The 24,040-nt window shown below is 36.2% G+C and overlaps 1 long non-coding RNA gene across 1 annotated transcript in view; it reads right to left on the bottom strand.

Moving 5' to 3' along the window:
• Positions 1-24,040, bottom strand: part of LOC141277869 (uncharacterized) — a 64,128-nt gene that overhangs the window by 23,691 nt on the left and 16,397 nt on the right. The window lies entirely within an intron of this gene.

The raw sequence follows: 24,040 nt of genomic DNA, 5'->3' as shown, positions 1-24,040 counted from the left end.
TGAGGACAGAGACGTGTAGAAGAAAAGTATTTTATAAGATGGCTAGAGAAGACATCTCTGAAGAGATGATATTTGAAAAGATGCCTAGTATATGAAAGGGAGACTGTCCTGCAAAGACAGAGGGAAAAGGCCTGGAGGCACAGATAGCAAGAAGCAAAGGGTCAGTGTTTGAAAAACAGAGAAGCAAGAAAATATTGAGTGATTTGTTGCTTATTTGGGGGAAGATTCGTCTGGGAAGGTAGGCTAAGTCTATGAATTTTGAACTTTCGCTGAAAAGCTTTTATTCAGAAGCTTGTCATGATGAGATTTTAGGCTTTGAAAGATCACTCCGTGAGCAGTGAATGCCGTCGTTGGAGGGCAGAGTGATGAGGAACAAGGAACCTCCCTGGAGGAGGTGACAGTGGCCTAGGCAGGAGGAAATGATGATGGCTGATGAAGATGGAGGGAGGGAACAATTCTTTATGTGGGAGAGTCACTGAGTCTGGAAGACTGATTACTGAGAGTGTTGGGACTGGCGAGTGACCAAGAATAATCCTTAGGTTTCCAACTTGAGTGACAGCATAGAGGATGGTGTCATCATTGGAAATGTGAGCTATCAGAAACGAAGATACAAGGTCCTACTGTATATAGCACAGAGAACTATATTCAATATCCTGTGATAAACCATAAAAGAAAAGAATATGAAAAAGAATGTATAATATGTATAACTTAATCACTTTGCTGTACAGCAGAAATTAACACAACATTGTATATCAACTATACTTAAGTAATTAAAAAATGAAGATAATGAGCTTTCTTCTGGACACATTGAAGTAGGTGGAAATATAGGTATATCTGACACATAACTTGGAGCTAAAGAGGTAAAATTTATCACAGATAGTCAGTAGCTAAAATTAGCTATTTTTCAAGCACAGTAACTTCTGCATTAGAATGTAAACTCGTTGAGAGCAAAGATTCCGTTTTCTTCATTGCTGTATCCCTCATACATAGATAAGTGCCTGTCAGGTAGACCCTCGGTAATTATCAACTAAAGGGACTCAATCATTGAATTTGGGAGAAAGGTGCATTGATGTCAAATTACTGGCCACTCCAACAGGACCAACTTATGTATTTTTTTTTTTTTTTTTGCGGTACGCGGGCCTCTCACTGTCGTGGCCTCTCCCATTGCGGAGCACAGGCTCCGGACGCGCAGGCTCAGCGGCCATGGCTCACGGGCCCAGCCGCTCCGCGGCATGTGGGATCTTCCCAGACCGGGGCACGAACCCGCATCTCCTGCATTGGCAGGCGGACTCTCAACCACTGCGCCACCAGGGAAGCCCCAACTTATGTATTTTTTTAACATCATGAAGCGAATGGACTGAATTTTCTTCAGAACTAAAAAATCAACTTTACTTGAGATCTGTGAAGACGAAAGTCTTTTTCTTTAAGGCCATGGACCCTTCACATTTATGTTACTAGTCTCTTGGAGTCTCTCTCTGATGCTTCCAGCATGAGTTCTCCCCCATACCTCTACCAAAACCACCTTCTTCAAACTAAGAGGTATTTGTGAATCTTGAGAGTATGTTTTACTTTCACAGAAGACAGTTACTCCAAGGAACAAATCTCTGATAGTGAAGTTCCAGGCATTGATAAGCTGTAAACAGTGTAAAATATGGACTAGAATAAAAGACTTCTGGATTTAATTCACATTGTCATGGGGAGGCCATTGAACCTTCTTGTGACTTGGCTCCTTCATCTGCAAATATTATGAGCTGTAGCTTCCTCGCTTCTCTTTTCAGTGGGATATTGCCAAAATCAAATGTTGATGTAGGAATCATGTCTTCTAGCTCTCATTTTATTCCTAGAACATTATAAAGTAGCTCTCTGTACACAAAAGACCCTTAATTGATACTTTTGTGACACCAGTTGAAGTATTTCAGGTGAGAAATCAGATAAAGTTTGTCCTAATTCATTGTAAAACATCATTCCTACAATTCTATACTTCACAAAATCAGTTCAGAGAATTAATATAGTTGGTAATGAGAAATATTTAAAATCAACTAATTTTAAAGACTTCTTCAAGATGATGGACCTACAGCTTTGTAAATTGTGTATATATGCAGTCATATACAAGGATCAGCATACACACAACCTTTTTCTGAGAATTTCTGTTTTTCACTTGGTTTTAGTATCAATGGCAGAGATATACACTTATTTCTAACTAACACATTTTTTAAACATCTACCATGTTAAAGATGCATGGGAATAAAAAAAATAATAAAACTTGATATCTCAAAGAATTAAGGGGAGTGTGTTCAACATATAATTACAATATTGTACTAAACATGCTATTATTGGGGTGGGCACAAAATGCTATAAGAATACAGGGAAGAAACGATTGATTTTCCAGATGGGTCCAGGCTTTATGGCTAACTCTGCCCGGACCATGGCCTTTATGCTAGCAATCAATATACCAAAATGGAGACACAGAGTACTGCCAACTCATGGTAAGACCATCTTCACCTTACCTCTTGCCTCCATTAACAGATGTCTGAAGGGAACCCAAAAAATTCATCTGTGGTGTGAGAAATGGGGTAGTGGTTGTTTTGGAGCCTGATAGTGACTGAAAAGGGAACACAAAGGGAGCTGGTGATGCTCTGATCCTTGATGTGCGTGCTGGTTACATGGGTGTTTTCAGTTTATGAAAACTCACCATTTCTGGTGTGTATGGAACGTCAAGTCATACACATGACTATTCTACTGTTCTATTGGTTTTTACTGTTTAATTAAAAGGGAGAGAAAGAGGAATCCTTAGAGCTTTGTGTGTCTGAATAAGATTCCCCCACTCAGGTCCAACAGTGCCATGGGCAGGAGTGAAAAGAGGCCCTCAGAACCCTGTCTCCTGAAAAGATGTTCCCGATCTTATGCGCCTTTCTAAAGCATCCTACAGCCTCACTCATTATCTTCCTTGACTCATTCAGGGCCAGTTATCTACTCCCATTTTCCTGGCTTACTGTGGTTTCCTTTTCTCACTCCATCTCCACTGACTTAAGGGGTAGATATTTTTTTCTTCCATACACCTTTGTCGACTAAAAAAATATATTCACAACCTAAAAGTTGAGAGTTATGTTTTATTCAGTGGGAATTTTTAGGACTTCAACCCCAGGGATGCAGAATCTCAAGTAATCCTGAGAGAACTGCTCCAAGGAGACAAAGAGGGGCACTAGGATATATAGGAGTTTTGCAACAAAAGGCAGATAGTAAGAACAAAAACAATACTGTTAATTAAAGAAAACTAGAAATCACAAGTTAAGGAATTTAGCCCTTTTCTATGTATGGGAGATGCAAGAGTCTGGGCTCACTGACATCATTCCTTTGATATGCATCTCAGCTATCTGGGGCCAGTATTCTGTGTTTTGACATCCTGAGTTTCCTCAGGAGCTCACAGTCAGTAGAGGCTGTAGTCTTATGGCTGCTAGATGGCATGTATTCTTTTCCTTCCTGAGTTCCCTCCGGGCTCACCAGTTCACCATAGGTGGTGGCTACAATCTCAGATGACAGTGCCATTCTTTGTTTACTGATATTGCAGGCAATATTCCATTTATCACTTTTAATAATTTGGTCTGGAGGTGGGATAGAGGTCTTTCTTGCTCTACATTGCTCTTTCCCTCCCTCTTCTCAGTATGAATCTCAGGTCATCAGATTATACCACCCACTACCCTCTTGTTTGCAGCCATCTATCGAGTGCTGGGTCCCCCAATTTTTCCTTTGAGACTTTCATTTCTGGCCCATAATCCTTCCCTCTTACACCATTGTGAAACTTCTTGCTGATTTTGTTATCCATATAGATGATCCATCTACTATCCTGGCTTCTCATTCTCTTGATCTCCTCTTTTTCAGTAAGTCTTACTCTCCACCCTGCACCAGGTACTCATTCCCAGAGCCAAAACTTTTGAATACTAACTGCCTGGACTCCTTGCTGGGCGCCTTGCAATAAATGCTGCACTTGCTTTCACCACAACCCAGTATTGGTAGATTGGTTTTACTGCCAGCAGGCAAGCAGACCCAAGTTTGGTTTGGTAACATTTCCCTCAGCCTACACCCACCAAAATCACTGTCTTTGAGATCACCAATATCCTCCATGTTGCTAAATCCAATATGGGATCATCAGTCCTGATCCTACATGAACTAAGAGAAACATTTGACACAATTGACCACTTTTTTTCCTTAAGTGAGTTTCTTCACTTAGTTTCCCAAACTTCATACTCTCATATTTGTTTGCTTTCTTGTTTTATTTTATTTTACTTTTTTATCCTCTGGGCTCTCAGTCTCCTATCTCCTTTGTTGATTCTTGCTCATCTCCTTGACATCTTAAGGTTTAAATTGAAATTCTTTTCAGGATAATTGCTTGGACCTCCACCTCTTTTCCTCTATAGTCAATCTTCATAGGGTACAGATTCTCTATAGAGACTATAGACTATAGAGTCTCTCACTTTAATTTTAAAATTTTAATTATAAAGTTAACATATAATGTATTGTTTAAATGGACACACTTTTGACAGTGGAAGGGGAACCTAAAAGTAATTGAAACTATATAATTTTAAAAATTACTTATTGACTGATATACATAAATGTTTTATTATATGAGTAGACATATAAAAGTCTTCTATTCAAAAACCATTTTCAAAAATAAAATTATTTCTCAAAAAATGAAAATAATATAAATTCATATGCATATAATTATTGATTAACAGAACAATAAAAACATAAGTAAAGTAATTATTTTTGGTATTTATTCATTAGTTGTAATAAATTTCTTACTTATATCTGTTTCTAATACTATCCTATTGGTATTTTTTATAAAGAATATATTTTGAAATTATTTTATTATTTTTAATTTTTTCATAACATTTCTAGCAGAGATCTTCAAAGTTGCATCTTATTGTTAATGTGTTTAAAACTGTTCTGTCTCTTCAACTGACCCTAAAACTTCAAGTTTTGTAATGTGTTTCACAACAGTTTAAAATATTTATTATAATTCTAATGATGACACAGGAAAAATATGGAAAGAATCTGGGTCTTTGAGAATATTGTAGAGCCACTGAATTTAACGGTCTTGGAACTGACCCACTTCTGACATTACTTATTACTAAACCAGTCAAGGACAACTTTCTATGACTTAAATAGAAAAAGGTCCTAATGGATAAAGTTTTTGTGCTTTTTTTTCTGTGAAAATTTTCAAAAATTTTAATTACATTACTATTTTCTGCCATGTTGACTCTGTTCTGTATTTCTTATTTTGTATCATTATTTTTCTTATCACCCACCTTCAACCAGTGCTTTTCATCTTGATTAGATTTCTTTTTATATTATTACCTCTAATATCAAAGACTTTGCCTTTTTTTTTTTTTTTGGTACGTAGGCCTCTCACTCTTGTGGCCTCTCCCGTTGGGGAGCACAGGCCCCGGACGCACAGGCTCAGCGGCCATGGCTCACGCGCCCAGCCACTCCACAGCATGTGGGATCTTCCTGGACCAGGGCACGAACCCGTGTCCCCCGCATCGACAGGCAGACTCTCAACCACTGAGCCACCAGGGAAGCCCAAGACTTTGTCTTTTGAATTTTCTTGTATTTTATTGTAAACATAGACTAAATACACACATGCATTCAGTGAATTGGCTTGTCAGTGCCTTATTTTCCACCTAAGTCCTTTCACAATCTTCTTCTTCAATCAGGAGTTTCAGCTTGCCTAATGTGTGAATCTCCCAGCCAAGGATTTTTTGTTCAGCAGTCATTTATTTGTATGAATATCTTGGCCAGTGGAGGGAGCTGCCTGGTTGTCCAGCTCTTGAAGATTTGGACTTATATCTTGAAAAGCTAAAGCAGCCAATAGTTCTTCCTTTGCCAGAAATAATGAATGAAAAAGTGAAAGCTTCAGAGATGACCTCTCAAGTGATTTTTTACAGACTCAACTCTTTCCTATTTCTTACCTCAGAAAATATTATTTTAAAATACAAATTTATGGGCTACCCTGGTGGCGCAGTGGTTGAGAGTCCGCCTGCCAATGCAGGGGACACGGGTTCGTGCCCCGGTCTGGGAAGATCCCACATGCCGCGGAGCAGCTGGGCCCGTGAGCCGTGGCTGCTGAGCCTGTGTGTCCGGAGCCTGTGCTCTGCAATGGGAGAGGCCACAGCAGTGAGAGGCCTGCGTACCACAAAAAAAAAATAAATAATAATAATAATAATAAATAAAATAAAATACAAATTTCTGTGGCTGGCCATGTTGCCATGGCAGAGATGGTATCTAGTGTGGATTATTAAGGAACATCCATGTGCTCAAGCTCACATAGGAGAGCCAGCACTGAGGATACTTCATGACATGGTAAGGTTTTCCCAACATTTAGCTGAAGGGGGTCATAAGTTTTCCAATTCTGTGTAAAGTTGGATACTTACTGCTAGTAGGAGGTTGATATGTTGCCTAAGAAAAGTTCTGTGTATAGTACTCATGAAAAAAAAGCTTTTCTTTTTTGATGATATAAAATATAGTGTTCTGGGCAATAAGTGTTTCTATTCAAGCTGTAGCAGAGCACTGAGGTGGCACCTGGTGAGTGAAGACCAGGCTAACTGTGAACACCTTTATAGACCCTGTGAGACACTGGTCATGGTCCTAGTGAGAGCTTTGCAACTGTTGCCAAACATGGAAGTTATTGTGAGTACTTACAGTCCTTCAAAGGGGCACAAAAATTCTGGTTTCCAATAATACTCTGAAATGTTATTGGACTGAAAACCACCTGCAGAGAAAATAATGTGAAATCTTTGGGTCAATGTCTTTTCAGATAATGGGAGTGTGGATCCTTTATTTGATTTGTGAAAGACTGTAACTCTGTGTTAGGGGGTATACTTTGAAGGTAGATAGATGGAAATTATCCTTTGCCTTAGACCCCATGTATACTTACTGGAAATTCTTACTGAATCCCAAAATTACCTCTTAGTTATGAACTGAGTTGTACTCCCTCTCAATTTGTGTGTTAAGATCCTAATCCTTAAAGTGGATATATTTGGAAAAAGGGCTTTTAAGGAGGTAATTAAAGTTAGATGAAACCACACACAATTACGATTCATATATATGCATTTATAGAATCATTCATAACTTTATTTTTAAAAAATATTGTTCATTTATTTGGTTAAATGTCTGTTAAATGATTAAATATAATAAAGAAAATGTCTCTTTCTGGTGCATAGTTTGGATAGGTTTTCTAGCATACCCCATATAAATAACACACTCTGTTTCTGGTAATGGGAAAAATATACCACTGGTCTGTATAAGAGGTAGTCTGTCTATAGCATAAATAAAACAGTTGCTAACAATTGCCTGAAATAAAATTAACTGGCTTGAATGTCTGTCCTGGTAACATCATCAACCATATCAAACATAGTCATGGTTTTTATTACTTTTAACATAAAATGTAACTTGAATTAAAACTGTAGATTTGCAGATCTTAGTTCATCAATTTCAGTTTAAAGATCAGAGATTTGAATAGTCACAAAAGATATTTTAAAAGGGCTTGGCACTTTTGAATAATTCTTCAGGAGACTGTGGGACATAGCAGGAAAAATTCATGTACAATATATTTAAAATGTAGAAAATTGCTACTAATTTTAGTAAAAAGAAAATTAAAAGCATAAGACCATTCAGTACATGATGCAATCAGGTTTGTGGGTTCATGGAAAAGAATTATTAACTCCTCAAATGTATTCTTCTGTGTAACACTTTTAGAAACCACAGTTGAGTCTAGTATTTTTTGAAACAAAAGTCACAGCAACTATTATCTTTCACCATGCCTTTATTTGTAATGTTGTCTTTAATATGTCAGGAAATACATGGGAACCACAGAGTTAAGAAATGAATAGTTTATAGCCAAAATTGTTTGCTCAAGAGGATAGGTATTGAGGTTAGCAAGAAGTAAGTCCAACATTAGCATTTGTAGAAGGTATGGAACATTTTAAGAAAGCTGCCATTAAATCAATAATGGACATATATGCATTCTTTATATATTTTTAACAATATTTATATTCCACATCTCATCATCTGCAAGATGATTTGCAGAGGTAGGTCTTAGATGGAAATATGAGTGTACCCATACTATTTTCCTACTCCAGAAATGTTAGCCAAGAACATTCACTATGAATAGATTGAAACAATTTGGGAAATTTAAGATGAAAGTTTACCCAGGTATTAAGTGTCATGATTAACTCTTTGGAGCAATTATTTTGTTTTTGCCCCCAAAACCCTACCCCCCATGAGAGGTATTGTTTGAAGAGGAATGGTGAGTTTTCTAAGTGCTGTTTCCTATATTCAGGACATCACAGGGAGATGTAGGAAAGGCCCAGGGAGAAATTACACATATTTTAACTCCAATACAGTGGCAGCAGTAGCAGCAGAAATAAGTTTTGAGAGACAACTTTCCATTGGATCTCTCATGCTTCTATACATCTTGTGAGTAGAGTCACTGACAATTTTTGTTCTAAACTATCTTTTCAAAGATGTTTGTATAAAAGACAGCCTTGGAAGATGGAGATAATTTCTTCTTCCAGAAAGCAGAGGGAATATTTGTTTGTTATTCAGTATAATAAAGATTATGTCTTCTCCTGGGTCAAGGTTTGGACAGGTTTTCTAGCATCCTCTTATAACTTAATAGGGTTTCCTGAGCTCAAAATTCCTCAGTCATGATGCACAACACTGTGTATACAGCATCCTTCTAGTTCTATGTGCTTATTGTCCCCTTGGGATTTGGTGGACTATTGCACCTGCCATGAAATTGAAGCTCAGAATGCCTGCTGTGCTGTAAGTAATGAAGTCTTTTGTCTCTGACCTAGGAGTCTCGTGTCTTCTACCAGCATTATAAAACTGGAGGCAGGTTAACTTGTTAGCATTCAAGTAGCATAAACACCCCAGGCACTTTACAGTTCTTCACACAGGTCTGAGAGCAACAGACATATAGGACTACAGGGAGTAGCATTAGTAAGCAGCAACAAAAAATTAAAGAGTCTTTTTTACTCTACAAATCCCCTCCAGTTTTGCTAATGAACTAACTTAAATCTTTAAAAGTACAAGATTATTTTGATGGGCCAAGTTATATCCTGGTATAGCTTTGTTTATATATATATATATATTTGGTTATGTTGCCTTCTTTACTTTTAATATTATTTTCTTTTGTACTATATCTTATTTGCTGATAAGTCTAGCCTGTTTATCTGAGAGTTTAATTTTTTTTTTTTAAGAATCAAATTCTAATTGTATTGATTCTCAGTTTCCAATCAAGAGTGGAGAATAGTTTTCAAAACAATAGAGGAGAAAAATTTTGAAATCAGTAGAAGAGAAAAATGAGAATCAATAATATATCACAAATCTAATGGAGGGCAGAAAGGAGAAAATGAAAGTTAAAAAAATGTGCATAAAAATACAGGGAAAATAGGTGGAATGGAATAAAACAGTCAGGTATATCAGTAATGACAATTAATATTCACATATTAGAAAGTATGTTACTATTAACATTTTATTAAGTTTTTGCTTTTATTTTTAAATTTTCTTCCCTAATGTTTCTGTATTTTCTCTGTCAGTTTTTCATGGTGTTCCTAACTTTGTGAGTTGAGCACTTAGATTAATTCATATTCTTTCTTGTTTTCTAATATATGCTTTTCATACTATAAATTTTCCTTTAGATACCAGTTTTAGCAGCATGAATTTTCCTTATGCACTTAGTTCTATACAGTTTTAAATGCTAATTATTACCTCTTGATTGACCATTAATTATAGTCTGAAAAATGTGGTCTTATAATAACAGGATCTTTTAATATCTGTTGAGACTTGCTTTGCATCCACTTTTGTTCAATTTATTTCTCAATTCTTCAACATTGTTAATAATTTTTGTTCACTTGATTTTCAGTTTTGAAAAAGAGGTCTTAAAATCTTGCAACATGGCTGTTTACTTGTCCATTTTTCCTGGAAATTCTGTCAATAGTTTTTGATAATTTTTGATGCTATTTTGGTAGATGCACATAGGCTCGTTATTTCTGTCATTTCAGATTTGTTCTTTTATCACTATTTAATGATACTAACTATACATAGTGATGAATTTTGCCTTAAAGTCTATTTAATATTGACATAACAGCTTTTTAAAAAAAAATAATACATTGTTTTAGCTGTGCTCTTAAAATTAGTGTATAGCCAGTTTTTTTTTTAATTTAAAAAGAATTAAAGGAAAACTCACCAGATATGTTTGCGATTTTAATAAAGTAGCCAGTGATAAAACAATCACTCGAAATTTTTATAAATAGTCCTTTCTTTTTTTTTTTTTTTTTTTTTTGCGGTACGCGGGCCTCTCACTATTGTGGCCTCTCCCATTGTGGAGCACAGTCTCCAGATGCGCAGGCTCAGCACCCATGGCTCACGGGCCCAGCCGCTCCGCGGCATGTGGGATCTTCCCAGACCGGGTCACGAACCCATGTCCCTTGCATCGGCAGGCAGACTCTCAACTACTGCGCCACCAGGGAAGTCCATAGTCCTTTCTTTAAATTGTCTTGAAATGACCCAGTTTGAATGCACCGTATGTTTCCTCTGGAAACCTGATTGATACAGGTACCAATACATTTGTCAACTCAGCTAATGTGATGACATAAGGTCACAAAGCAATTAAACAGCCAAGGCAGATTTCAAGCACAAAAGGATATGCTTTCAAATCCTGTGATCCTTTGAACACATTGTCCTGCTTCCCAATGTCCAACAAATGGGAATGTATAATGTAGGCAGCCAGACAAATACAGTCTGGGAGAGACTCTGAAATATTTTAATAATAAAGTTTTTCATTCAAGGTTTTCCTAGGTCCAGGTAATGAGAATTTTGAGTGATTCCTTGGAACTTCTGCATAATGATTTCTTTTGCTCCAGAATTAGAGACATGTAGTATTCAGCAGCTTTGATGACATAGTAAAGAAAATTTAGTATGTTGGGGATTTTTTTAAAGGAATTTGGGAATGTTAAGCAAATAAATTAAAAAGGAGACAGAACTCCATTAGCACTGATCAACAATGTGAAAGAAAAATCAATTACCCCAGACTTAGTAGAAGGTGGGAGGTTGGGGCCATCCACCCCTCCTTTTTTGCATCCTGAATGACATGACATATTAAGCTAAGACAGACAGGCTTATGATTAGGAATGGATGGGAAACAGCTTCTGGGAATAACTGGAGGCTACAGAAAGCATGGTATCAGTGCTCCCTACACGTGTAGGCACACATGTACACACACTGACATACACCAAAGATTCTGGACATACGTAGCTGAGACACAGTTAAAAGAAAATGAGGGAGCCAGGACAGTGTAGCGTTATGTTAATTGTGCTCTGATACAGAGGAAATAACTGTGTGTTAAAGAGGGTTCTTGCCCTTCAAACACTCACTGACCAAGTTTTCCCCTTGTGTTAAATTGTGACAGCATTAATAAATGACACTCAAAACTTTTTTTCCTGTAGATATATCTGTGGTTCCCTGGTGATGCTTGGGAAGCCATGACTTCCAGGGAGAAAGCCCTGATACAGAGTGTAACTGTACTGGGTTTGAATGGTCAGGCTGCCCTTTTCAAAAGCCTTACCCCAGAACCCAACTATTCCAGGGACTTCTGGAAGAAATGGCAACTGTGTTTAGTGCTAAACTGCTAAACTGACCCCAGGGAAGTGTCTCACTGCTAACAATTCATCCAAGTAAAGACCTTTTGGACTGAATGAGTCATCTTAGGTGAGCTCTTTGCAAATCAGCCTGATGTATTTTCTCATTTGATGCCCAGGCTGTCAAACTTCACAATGGTGTCAGATAAGGTGAGCAATCTTGTAACCTGTTAATTTGCTTGAAATAATGACAGCAATAATCTGATCAGGTTTGCCTGACTGTCTCCATTTGAAGTGGACAGTGGTTTCTCCTGTTAAGATTGTGACAAATCAAGACAAGTGTGTGATTATTATATCCAGTTATGGCACTTGGATAACTTGAGACAGCTCACTGCTGAGTGAGTAATCCCCATTTACCACCCTGTGCATCCGTTTGCTATGATTGGCATATTGGTATGGTTGAACCTTTCTCCAGGTCCCTTATTTCCTTCTGGAACTACATTAGTCCCAAATTCCTGTAGCTGAGCTCAAGTGTATTTATCAATATGTTAACCCCTCTCTGAAGATATTCCAGTAGGAGTTGTTTATAGGTTATAGAAAGCTACTTGAACTCTCTAAGATGAACAAAGATTGACATATGGGTGCTGGAGAAGGTTTATGTTTAGACTTTTTAGATAGAGTAGGATTTGGATCTTTGTTTCCTTCTAGTACGCTAGGCGTTTTTCCTTCTAAATTCTTTACACATATCATACAGTCCTCCTTGATATCAAAACCTGAGTCAAGAGGAAAATTTGAGAATATTAAAACATTAAAATCAGTTCAGGGGCTTCCCTGGTGGCGCAGTGGTTGAGAGTCCACCTGCCGATGCAGGGGACACAGGTTCGTGCCCTGGTCTGGGAAGATCCCACATGTTGCGGAGCGACTGGGCCCATGAGCCATGGCCGCTGAGCCTGCGCATCCGGAGCCTGCGCATCCGGAGCCTGTGCTCCGCAACGGGAGATGCTGCAACAGTGAGAGACCCGCGTACCACAAAAAAAAAAAAAAAAAAAAAAAAATCAGTTCAACTTAGGCAAATCTATTTTGATAACTTTTCAGATGCAAACTTGCTCAAATATCTGCTGTGTCTATTGGTGAAAATTTAGGAAATGTCATTTGAACTCTTCATGAAAGTATACCAACAAGTAATTACAAAGAAGTTGTCATGACATTTTTTTTTTTCTTCCAATAGATTCTTTTCCTCTGAAATAATATGCACAATTGTTCCGACTTAATCAGGGTTAGGGTTGGAATATTTTGGCTTTACTCGAATTAAAGCCAACCTTAATAAGTTGTTTTCTGTCTATCTTTTTTCTCTTCTTATTTATTTATTTATAATGAGAAGAGACAACATATTTGATCAGAACAGGTAGAGAAAACATTGGTAAAAGAAAATTAAATCCCATTATTATAAGATAATTTTCAGAAAATCCTCGTTAAAAATAATTTCAAACAAAGCATTTTCTAAAATTTACATTTCAAATATCTGGTCCAGAAAAATAACAATAAAGTCTATTAAGAGAATTAGGTGATCAAAATCAAGAAAGTACATGTTGTTTTTTATGCGGAGGTGAAAAGCTGGATGCAAAACTGAAATATGCAAAAACAAAAATATGAAGGGGGATGATCTGCAAGGTCTAGAGAAGTTGGTGTGGTGTCACTGCTGAGGAAAGTTCTGGAAGCAATTATCAAAAGGGAAGCAATGATCTTAAGTGTCAAAGAAATGAGTCATGTAAGGTAAACTTCACTTACTTGATAGGTTATTCTTTATGTACCCTCTTATCTACTCTTCTCCCTTTTTACCCCACCCTACCCTCTGGCCCATTCTTCACTCTCCAAATTGAATTAGTCTTTCAGTACCTCTACCAAATCTGATCATGCCTTGACATATTCCAATAGCTTCCTGTATTTTATGAATAAATGTTCAAACTCCTTTGCATGGGATACAAATTCTTCATGATTTGGCCATTTACCATACCTTCTTGCTGCTCCCACCACCCAAGTACCACCTCTGCCATGCATTACGTGTTGTGAAATTCACATTAATCTTTCAATACTGGTTTGGTCATCACTCCTGCAAACTCCATCTGATTGTCATCTACCCTTTCTCCACTACAAGGTAGAGTTGGCCACTCCCACCCCTTGTGAAAAATTGGAGTATACACATGACTTTATTAAGAGTCAGTACCATACAAACATATTGAGATGCAATTATTAATTTCTATTTCTGATGTCCTTCAATAGACTATGAGCTCTCTAGAGCAGAGACAATGTTACTAACCTGTTGTTATGCCAAGATAACATGTAAAGTGAGAGAGAAATATTTGTTGTGTTAAGTCATTAATATTTTAGAGTTATAATGTGGCAATTTACCCTAAAGTAATCTCTACAGGCTCAATAAATTCCCTATAAAATTCTGGCATGCGTGTTGTAAAACTTGGTAAGACTTTTCAAAAATTTATATTAAAATGTAGATGATCCAGAATAGACAAAATATGTATTGGAAGACAACAAAATTGGAGGACTCATATTTTTCAATTTTAAATGTGCTGTAAATCTATAATAATCAACATAATGAGGTTCTGAAATAAGTATATGAATATAGAAAATACAGGAGAAAACTTTAGTGACTTTGGACTTGGTGATGAACTTTTAGATAGGAAACACAGTACAATTCATGACAGAAATAAATAAATATGTTGGATTTCATTAAAAATTGTTTTAATTGAAGTATAATTGACTTACAATATTATATTATTTTAGGTGTACAACATAGTGATTTGATATTTTTATACATTACAAAATGATTACCCCATGAATTCTAGTTACCAACTGTCACCATACAAAATTGTGAAAATATTATTGACTATATTCCCTATGCTGTGCATTACATCCTTTTGACATTTTATGGCTGGCAGTTTGTACTTCTTAATCCTCTCCAACAATTTCACCCATCCTTACTGCCCTCCCCTCTGGCAACCACCAGTTTATTCTCTGTATCTATGAATCTGTTTCTGTTTTGTCATGTATGTATGTTTGCTTTGTTATTTAGAATCCACATATAAGTAAAATCATATAGTATGGAAACACAAAAGACCATGAATAGCAAAAGAAATTTTGAGAAAAAAAATGGAGCTAGAGGAATCAGGCTCCCTGACTTCAGACTATAGTACAAAGTTACTGTAATCAAAACAGAATGATAGTGGCACAAAAACAGAAATCATAGATCAATGGACCAGGATAGAAAGTCCAGAGATAAACCCATGAACTATGGTAATGGTCACCTAATCTATGACAAAGGAGGCAAGAATATACAGTGGAGAAAAGATAGTTTCTTCAAAAAGTTACCACTGGGAAAACTGGACAGTTACATGTAAATGAATGAAATTAGAACACTTCCTAACACCATAAACAAAAATAAACTCAAAATGGATTAAAGACCTAAATTTAAGTCCAGATACTATAAAATTCTTAGAAAACATAGGCAAAACACACATTGACATAAACTGCAGCAAGATTTTTTTTTTGATCCATCCCCTAGAGAGATAAAAATAAAAACAAAAATCAACAAATGGGACCCAATTGAACTTAAAATCTTTTGCACAGCAAAGGACACAATAACTAAAACAAAAAGACAACCATCAGAATGGGAGAAATGAAGCAAGCAAAAAGGGATTAATCTCCAAAATATGAGAATAGCTCATGCAGCTCAATATCAAAAAAAAACCAAATAACCCAATCAAAAAGTGGGCAGAAGATCTAATTAGACAATTCTCCGAAAAGACATGCAGGTGGCCAAAAAGTACATGAAAACATGCTCAGCATCACTAATTACTAGAGAAATGCAAATCAAAACTATAATGAGGTATCACCTCACACTGGTCAGAATGACCATCATCAAAAAATCTACAAACAATAAATGCTGGAGAGGGTGTGAAGAAAAGGGAACCCTCCCACACTGTTCATGGGAATGTAAATTGGAGCAGCCATTATGGAGAACAATATGGAGGCTCCTTAAAATACTGAAAATAGAGTTACCATATGATCCAGCAATCCCACTCCTGTGCACATATCCAGAGAAAACCATAATTTGAAAAGATACATGTACCCGTATGTTCATTGCAGCATGATTTACAATAGCCAGGACATGGAAGCCACCTAAATGTCCATAGGTGGAGGAATGAACAAAGAATATATGGGGGCTTCCCTGGTGGTGTAATGGTTGAGAGTCCGCCTGCCGATTCAGGGGACATGGGTTCATGCCCCAGTCCGGGAAGATCCCACATGCCATGGAGCAGCTAGGCCTGTGAGCCATAGTGCATCCGGAGCCTGTGCTCCACAATGGGAGAGGCCACAACAGTGAGAGGCCCATGTACCGCAAAAAAAAAATATATATATATATATATATATATGGTGCATATATACAATGGAATATTACTCAGTCATAAAAAAGAATGAAATAAGCTATTTGCAGCAACATGAATGGACCTAGAGATTGTCATACTAAGTGAAGTAAGTCAGACAGAGAAAGAGAAATATGATATGATATTGCTTACATGTGAAATCTAAAAAAATAATGGTACAAATGAACTTATTTATGAAATAGAGTCACAGATGTAGAAAGCAAGCTATGGTTACCAAGGGGGAAAGGGGGGGGCGAGGAATAAATTGGGCAACTGGGAATGACATATACACACTACTATATATAAAATAGATAACTAATGAGAACCTACTGTATAGCACAGGGAACTCTACTCAATACTCTGTAATGACCTATATGGGAAAAGAATCTAAAAAAGAGTTTATATATATATATATATATATATATATATATATATATATATATATATATATAATTGATTCATTTTGCTGTACAGCAGAAACTGACATAATATTGTAAATCAACTATACTCCAATAAAATTAATTTTAAAAATGACACATGAGACCAGATGAACTTAATTGATATTTGTAGAGCATTCTGTATGAAAGCAGCAGAATACACATTCTTTTCAGTTACACATGGAACCTTCTCCAGGAAGAACATATGCTGGCCACAAAGCAATCCTCAGTAAATTTAAGAAAATTGAAATTATATCAAGCATCTTTTCTGACCACAATGTTATGAGACTGGAAATCAACAACAAGAAAAAAACTGCAAAAAACCCAAAAACGTGGAGGCTAAACAATATGCAACCAATGAATCACTGAAAAAATCAAACAGGAGATAAAAGAAAATACCTGGAGACAAATGAAAGTGAAAACATGATGATTCAAAACCTGCGGGACACAGCAAAAGCAGTTCTAAGAGGGAAGTTTATAGTGACACAATCTTACCTCAGGAAATAAGAAAAATCTCAAATAAACAACCTCACCTTACACCTAAAGCAACTAGAGAAAGAAGAACAAACAAAACCTAAAGTTAGAAGAAGGAAAGAAATCATAAAAGTCAGAAATAAATGAAATAGAGATGAAGAAAACAATAGAAAAGATAAATGAAACAGAAAGCTGGTTCTTTGAAAAGATAAATAAAATTAATGCCTTTAGCCAGACTCATTAACAAAAAATGGAAAAGTTACAATCTATACCACAAAAACACAAGGATCATAAGAGACTACTACAAAAAATTCTATGCCAGTAAAATGGACAACCTAGAAGAAATGGAAAACTTCTTAGAAATGTACAATCTTCCATGACTGAACCAGGAAGAAATAGAAAATATGAAGAGACCAATTACCAGTAACGAAATTGAATCAGTTCTTTGAAAACTTCCAACAAACAAAAGTCCAGACCAGATAGCTTCACAGGGGAATTCTACCAAATACTTAGAGTTAACATCTATCCTTCTAAAACTTCCAAAAAATAGCAGAAGAAGGAACACTTCTGAACACATCACCCTGATACCAAAACCAGAAAAAGATATCAAAAATAAAGAAACTTACAGGCCAATATCACTGATGAATGTAGATGCAAAAATCCTCAACAAAATATTAGCAGTCTGAATGAAACAATACATTACAAGGATCATAAACCATGACCCAGTGGGATTAATACCAGTGGCACAAGTATTTTTCAATATTCACAAATCCATCAATGTGATACATCACATTAACAAATTGAAGACTAAAAGCCATACGATCATCTCAATAGATATAAAAAAAGCTTTTGACAAATGTAGCTTATTTATTATACAGTAGAGTATCTATTTTGGTTACATCAGTTTTGAGATATAATTCACATAACCTCTTAACTTGTACAATTCAGTGTTTTTCAGCATATTCATAAAGTTACTGATCGCTACCAAGATCATTTATAGAATACATTCATCACCTCAAAACATAAACCTCATACACTTTATTTTAGTTTTTTCAACACCTTTATTGGAGTATAATTGCTTTACAATGTTGTGTTAGTTTCTGCTTTATAACAAAGTGAATCAGTCATACATATACATATATCCCCATATCTCTTCCCTCTTGCATCTCCCTCCCTCCCACCCTCCCTATCCCACCCCTCTAGGTGGTCACAAAGCACTGAGCTGATCTCCCTGTGCTATGCGGCTGCTTCCCACTAGCTATCTATTTTACATTTGGTAGTGTATATATGTACATGCCACTCTCTCACTTTGTCCCAGCTTGCCCTTATCCTTCCCCGTGTCCTCAAGTCCACTCAATGGTAAGTCTGCGCCTTTATTCCCATCTTGCCCCTAGGTTGTTCATGACAATTTTTTTGTTTGTTTTTTTAGATTCCATATATATTTATTAGCATATGGTATTTGTTTTTCTCTTTCCGACTTACTTGACTCTGTATGACAGAATCTAGATCTATCCACCTCACTACAAATAACTCCATTTCATTTCTTTTTATGGCTGAGTCATATTCCATTGTATACATGGGCCACATCTTCTTTATCCATTCATGTATCAATGGACACTTAGGTTGCTTCCATGTCCTGGCTATTGTAAATAGAGCTGCAATGAACATTGTGGTACATGACTCTTTTTGAATTACGGTTTTCTCAGGGTATATGTTCAGTAGTGAGATTGCTGGGTCGTATGGTAGTTCTATTTTTAGTTTTCTAAGGAACCTCCATACTGTTCTCCATAGAGGCTGTATCAATTTACATACCCACCAACAGTGCAAGAGGGTTCCATTTTCTCCACACCCTCTCCAGCATTTATTGTTTGTAGATTTTTTGGTGATGGCCATTCTGACTGGTATGAGACGATATCTCATTGTAGTTTTGATTTGCATTTCTCTAATGAGTAATGATGTTGAGCATTCTTTCATGTGTTTGTTGGCAATCTGTATATCTTCTTTGGAGAAATGTCTATTTAGGTCTTCTGCCCATTTTTGGATTGGGTTGTTTGTTTTTCTGATATTGAACTGTATAAGCTGCTTGTAAATTTTGGAGATTAATCCTTTGTCAGTTGCTTCATTTACAAATATTTTCTCCCATTCTGAGGGTTGGCATTTCGTCTTGTTTATGGTTTCCTTTGCTGTGCCAAAGCTTTAAAGTTTTCTTAGGTCCCATTTGTTTATTTTTGTTTTTATTTCCATTTCTCTAGGAGGTGGGTCAAAAAGAATATTGCTGTGATTTATGTCATAGAGTGTTCTGCCTATGTTTTCCTCTAAGAGTTTGATAGTGTCTGGCCTTACATTTAGGTCTTTAATCTATTTTGAGATTGTTTTTGTGTATGGTGTTAGGGAGTGTTCTAATTTCATTCTTTTACATGTAGCTGTCCAGTTTTCCCAGCACCATTTATTGAGGAGGCTGTCTTTTCTCCATTGTATATTCTTACCTCCTTTATCAAAGATAAGGTGACCATATGTGCGTGGGTTTATCTCTGGGTTTTCTATCTTGTTCCATTGATCTATATTTCTGTTTTTGTGCCAATACCATACTGTCTTGCTTACTGTAGCTTTGTAGTACAGTCTGAAGTCAGGGAGCCTCATACTTTCACCTCCATTTTTCTTTCTCAAGATTGTTTTAGCTATTCAAGGTCTTTTGTGTTTCCATACAAACTGTGAAATTTTTGTTCTAGTTCTGTGAAAAAGGCCAGTGGTAGTTTAATAGGGATTGCATTGAATCTGTAGATTGCTTTGAGTAATAGAGTCATTTTCTCAATCTTGGTACTTCCAATCCAAGAACATGGTATATCTCTCCATCTATTTGTACCATCTTTAATTTCTTTCTTCAGTGTCTTATAGTTTTCTGCATGCAAGTCTTTTGTCTCTCTAGGTAGGTTTATTCCTAGGTATTTTATTCTTTTTGTTGTAATGGTAAATGTGAGTGTTTCCTTAATTTCACTTTCAGATTTTTCATCATTAGTGTAAAGGAATGTAAGAGATTTCTATGCATTAATTTTGTATCCCACTACTTCACCAAATTCATCAATTACCTCTAGTAGTTTTCTGGTAGCATCTTTAGGATTCTTTATGAATAGTATCACTTCATCTACAAACAGTGAGAGCTTTACTTCTTCTTTTCCAATTTGGATTCCTTTTTTTTCTTTTTCTTCTCTGATTGCTGTGGCTAAAGCTTCCAAAACTATGCTGAATAATATTAGTGATACTGGGCAACCTTGTCTTGTTCTTGATCATAGTGGAAATGGTTTCAGTTTTTCACCATTGAGGACGATGTTGGCTGTGGGTTTGTCATATATGGCCTTTATTATGTTGAGGTAAGTTCCCTCTATGTCTGCTTTCTGGAGGGTATTTATCATAAATGGGTGTTGAATTTTGTTGAAAGATTTCTCTGCATCTATTGAGATGATCATATGGTTGTTCTCCTTCAATTTGTTAATATGGTGTATCATGTTTATTGATTTGTGTATACTGAAGAATCCTTGCAACCCTGAGATAAAACCCACTTGATCATGGTGTATGATCCTTTTAGTGTGATGTTGGATTCTGTTTGCTAGTATTTTGTTGAGGATTTTTGCATCTATGTTCATCAGTAACATTGGCCTGTAGTTTTCTTTCTTTGTGACATCTTTGTCTGGTTTTGGTATCAGGGTGACGGTGACCTCATAGAATGAGTTTGGAAGTGTTCCTCCCTCTGCTGTATTTTACAAGAGTTTGATAATGATACGTGTTAGCTCTTCTCTAAATGTTTGATAGAATTAGACTGTGAAGCCATCTGTGTTTTGTTTGTTGGAAGATTTTTAATCACAATTTCAATTTCAGTGCTTGTGATTGGTCTGTTCATATTTTCTATTTCTTCCTTGTTTAGTCTCAGGACGTTATGCAGTTCTAAGAATTTGTCCATTTCTTCCAGGTTGTCCATTTTATTGACATAGAGTTGCTTGCAGTAATCTCTCATGATCCTTTGTATTTCTGCAGTGTCAGTTGTTACTTCTCCATTTTCATTTCTAATTCTGTTGATTTGAGTCTTCTCCCTTTTTTTCTTGATGAGTCTGGCTAATGGATTATCAATTTTGTTTATCTTCTCAAAGAACCAGCTTTTAGTTTTATTGATCTTTGCTATTGTTTCCTTCATTTCTATTTCATTTATTTCTGATCTGATATTTATGATCTTTCCTTCTGCTAACTTTGGGTATTTTCTTCTTCTTTCTCAATTGCTTTAGGTGTAAGGTTAGGTTGTTTATTTGATATGTCTGTTGTTTCTTGAGGTAGGATTGTATTGCTATAAACTTCCCACTTAGAACTGCTTTTGCTGCATCCCATAGGTTTTTGGTTATCGTGTTGTCATTGTCATTTGTTTCTAGGTATTTTTTTTTATTTCCTCCTTGATTTCTTCAGTGATACCTTGGTTATTAAGTGGGATTGTTTAGCCTCCATGTGTTTGTATTTTTTAACAGATTTTTTTTCCTATAATTGATATCTAGTCTCATAATGTTGTGGTCAGAAAAGATACTTGATATGATTTCAATTTTCTTAAATTTACCAAGGCTTGATTTCTGACCCAAGATATGATCTATCCTGGAGAATGTTCAATGAGCACTTGAGAAGAAAAAATGTTCTGTTGTTTTTGGATGGAATGTCCTATAAATATCAATTAAGTCTGTCTTATTTAATGTGTCATTTAAAGCTTCTGTTTCCTTATTTATTTTCATTTTACATAGTCTGTCCTTTGGTGAAAGTGGGATGTTAATGTCCCCTACTGTAATTGTGTTACTGTTGATTTCCCCTTTTATGGCTGTTAGTATTTGCCTTATGTATTGAGGTTCTCCTATGTTGAGTGCATAAATATTTACAATTTTTATATCTTCTTCTTGGATTGATCCCTTGATAATTATGTAGTGTCCTTCTTTGTCTCTTGTAATAATCTTTATTTTAAAGTTTATTTTTTCTGATATGAGAATTGCTACTCCAGCTTTCTATTGATTTACAGTTCACATGGAATATCTTTTTCCATCCCCTCACTTTCATTCTGTTTATGTCCTTAGGTCTGAAGTGGGTCTCTTGTAGATAGTATATATATAGGTTGTGTTTTTGTATCCATTCAGCCAATCTGTGTCTTTTGGTTGGAGCATTTAATCCATTTATATTTAAGGTAATTATTGATATGTATGTTCCTATTAGCATTTTCTTAATTGTTTTGTGTTCATTATTGTTTTCCTTCTCTTGTGTTTCCTGCCTAGAGAATTTCCTTTAGCATTTGTTATAAAGCTGGTTTGGTGGTGCTGAATTCTCTTAGCTTTTTCTTGTCTGTAAAGATTTTAATTTCTCCATCAAATCTGAATGAGATCCTTGCTGGGTAGAGTAAGCTTGGTTGTAGGTTTTTCTCCTTCATCACTTTAAATATGTGTTGTCACTCCCTCCTGGCTTGCAGAGTTTCTGCTGAAAGATCAGCTGTTAACCTTATGGGGATTCCCTTGTATGTTATTTGTTGTTTTTCGCTTGTTGCTTTTAATATTTTTTCTTTGTATTTAATTTTTGATAGTTTGATTATATGTGTCTTGGCGTGTTTCTTCTTGCATTTATCGTGTATGGGACTCTCTGTTCTTCTTGGACTTGATTATTATTTCCTTTCCCATATTAGGGAAGTTTTAAACTATAATCCCTTCAAATATTTTCTCAATCCCTTTCTTTTTTTCTTCTTCTTCTGGGACCCTTATAATTTGAATGTGGTGCATTTAATGTTGTCCCTGAGGTCTATGAGACTACCCTCAATTTTTTTCATTCTTTTTTCTTTATTCTGCTCTGCAGTTGTAGTTTCCACTATTTTATCTTCCAGGTCACTTATCCGTTCTTCTGCCTCAGTTATTCTGCTATTGATCCCTTCTAGAGAATTTTTAATTTCATTTATTGTGTTGTTCACCATAGTTTGTTTGCACTTTTGCTCTTCTAAGTCCTCGTTAAACCTTTCTTGTATTTTCTCTATTCTATTTCCAAGATTTTGGATCATCTTTACTATCATTATTCTGAATTCTTTTTCAGGTAGACCTCCTATTTCCTCTCCATTTGTTAGGTCTGATGCATTCTTACCTTGCTCCTTCATCTGCTGTGTGTTTCCTGTCGTCTCATTTTGCTTAACTTACTGTGTTTGGGGTCTCCTTTTCGCAGGCTGCAGGTTCGTAGTTCCCATTGTTTTTGGTGTCTGCCTCCAGTGCCTAAAGTTTGTTCAGTGGGTTGTGTAGGCTTCCTGGTGGAGAGGAGTAGTTCCTGGGTTCTGGTCGATGAGGCTGTATCTTTTCTTTCTGGTGGGCATGTCCAGGTCTGGTGGTGTGTTTTGGGGTGTCTGTGACCTTGTTTTGATTTTAGGCAGCCTCTTTGCTAATGGGTGGGGTTGTGTTTCTGTCTTGCGAGTTGTTTGGCATAGGGTGTCCCGCACTGTAGCTTCCTGGTTGAGTCGAGCTGGGCCTTGGTGTTGAGATGGAGACGTCTGGGAGATTTTCACCATTTGATATTACATGGAGCTGGGATGTCTCTGGTGGACCAATGTCCTGAACTTCGCTCTCCCACCTCATATCACAGCCCTGACACCTGGCTGGAGCACCAAGAGCCTGTCATCCACACAGCTCAGAATAAAAGGGAGAAGAAAAATGAAATAAATAAATAAATAAATAAATAAATAAAATAAATAAAATGAAATAAAATAAAAGTTATTAGAATCAGAAGTAATTATTAAAAAACTTTTAAAAGTAATTTAAAAAAATGAAAGAAAAAAGAGCAGCCAAACTGAAAAACAAATCCACCAATGATAACCAGCACTTAAAACTATACTAAAAAAAAAAAACAAAAACACACAGACAGAACCCTAAGACAAGTGGTAAAAGCATAGCTGTACAGACAAAATCATACAAATAAGCATACATATACACACTCACAAAAAGAGAAAAAAAAACATATATCGTTGCTTCCAAAGTACACCTCCAGTATTAGGGATGATCTATTGTCT

This window comes from Tursiops truncatus, chromosome 2 (assembly GCF_011762595.2).
Source record: "Tursiops truncatus isolate mTurTru1 chromosome 2, mTurTru1.mat.Y, whole genome shotgun sequence".
NCBI classification, from domain to species: domain Eukaryota; kingdom Metazoa; phylum Chordata; class Mammalia; order Artiodactyla; family Delphinidae; genus Tursiops; species Tursiops truncatus.
This window is presented reverse-complemented; position numbering and strand designations above follow the sequence as displayed.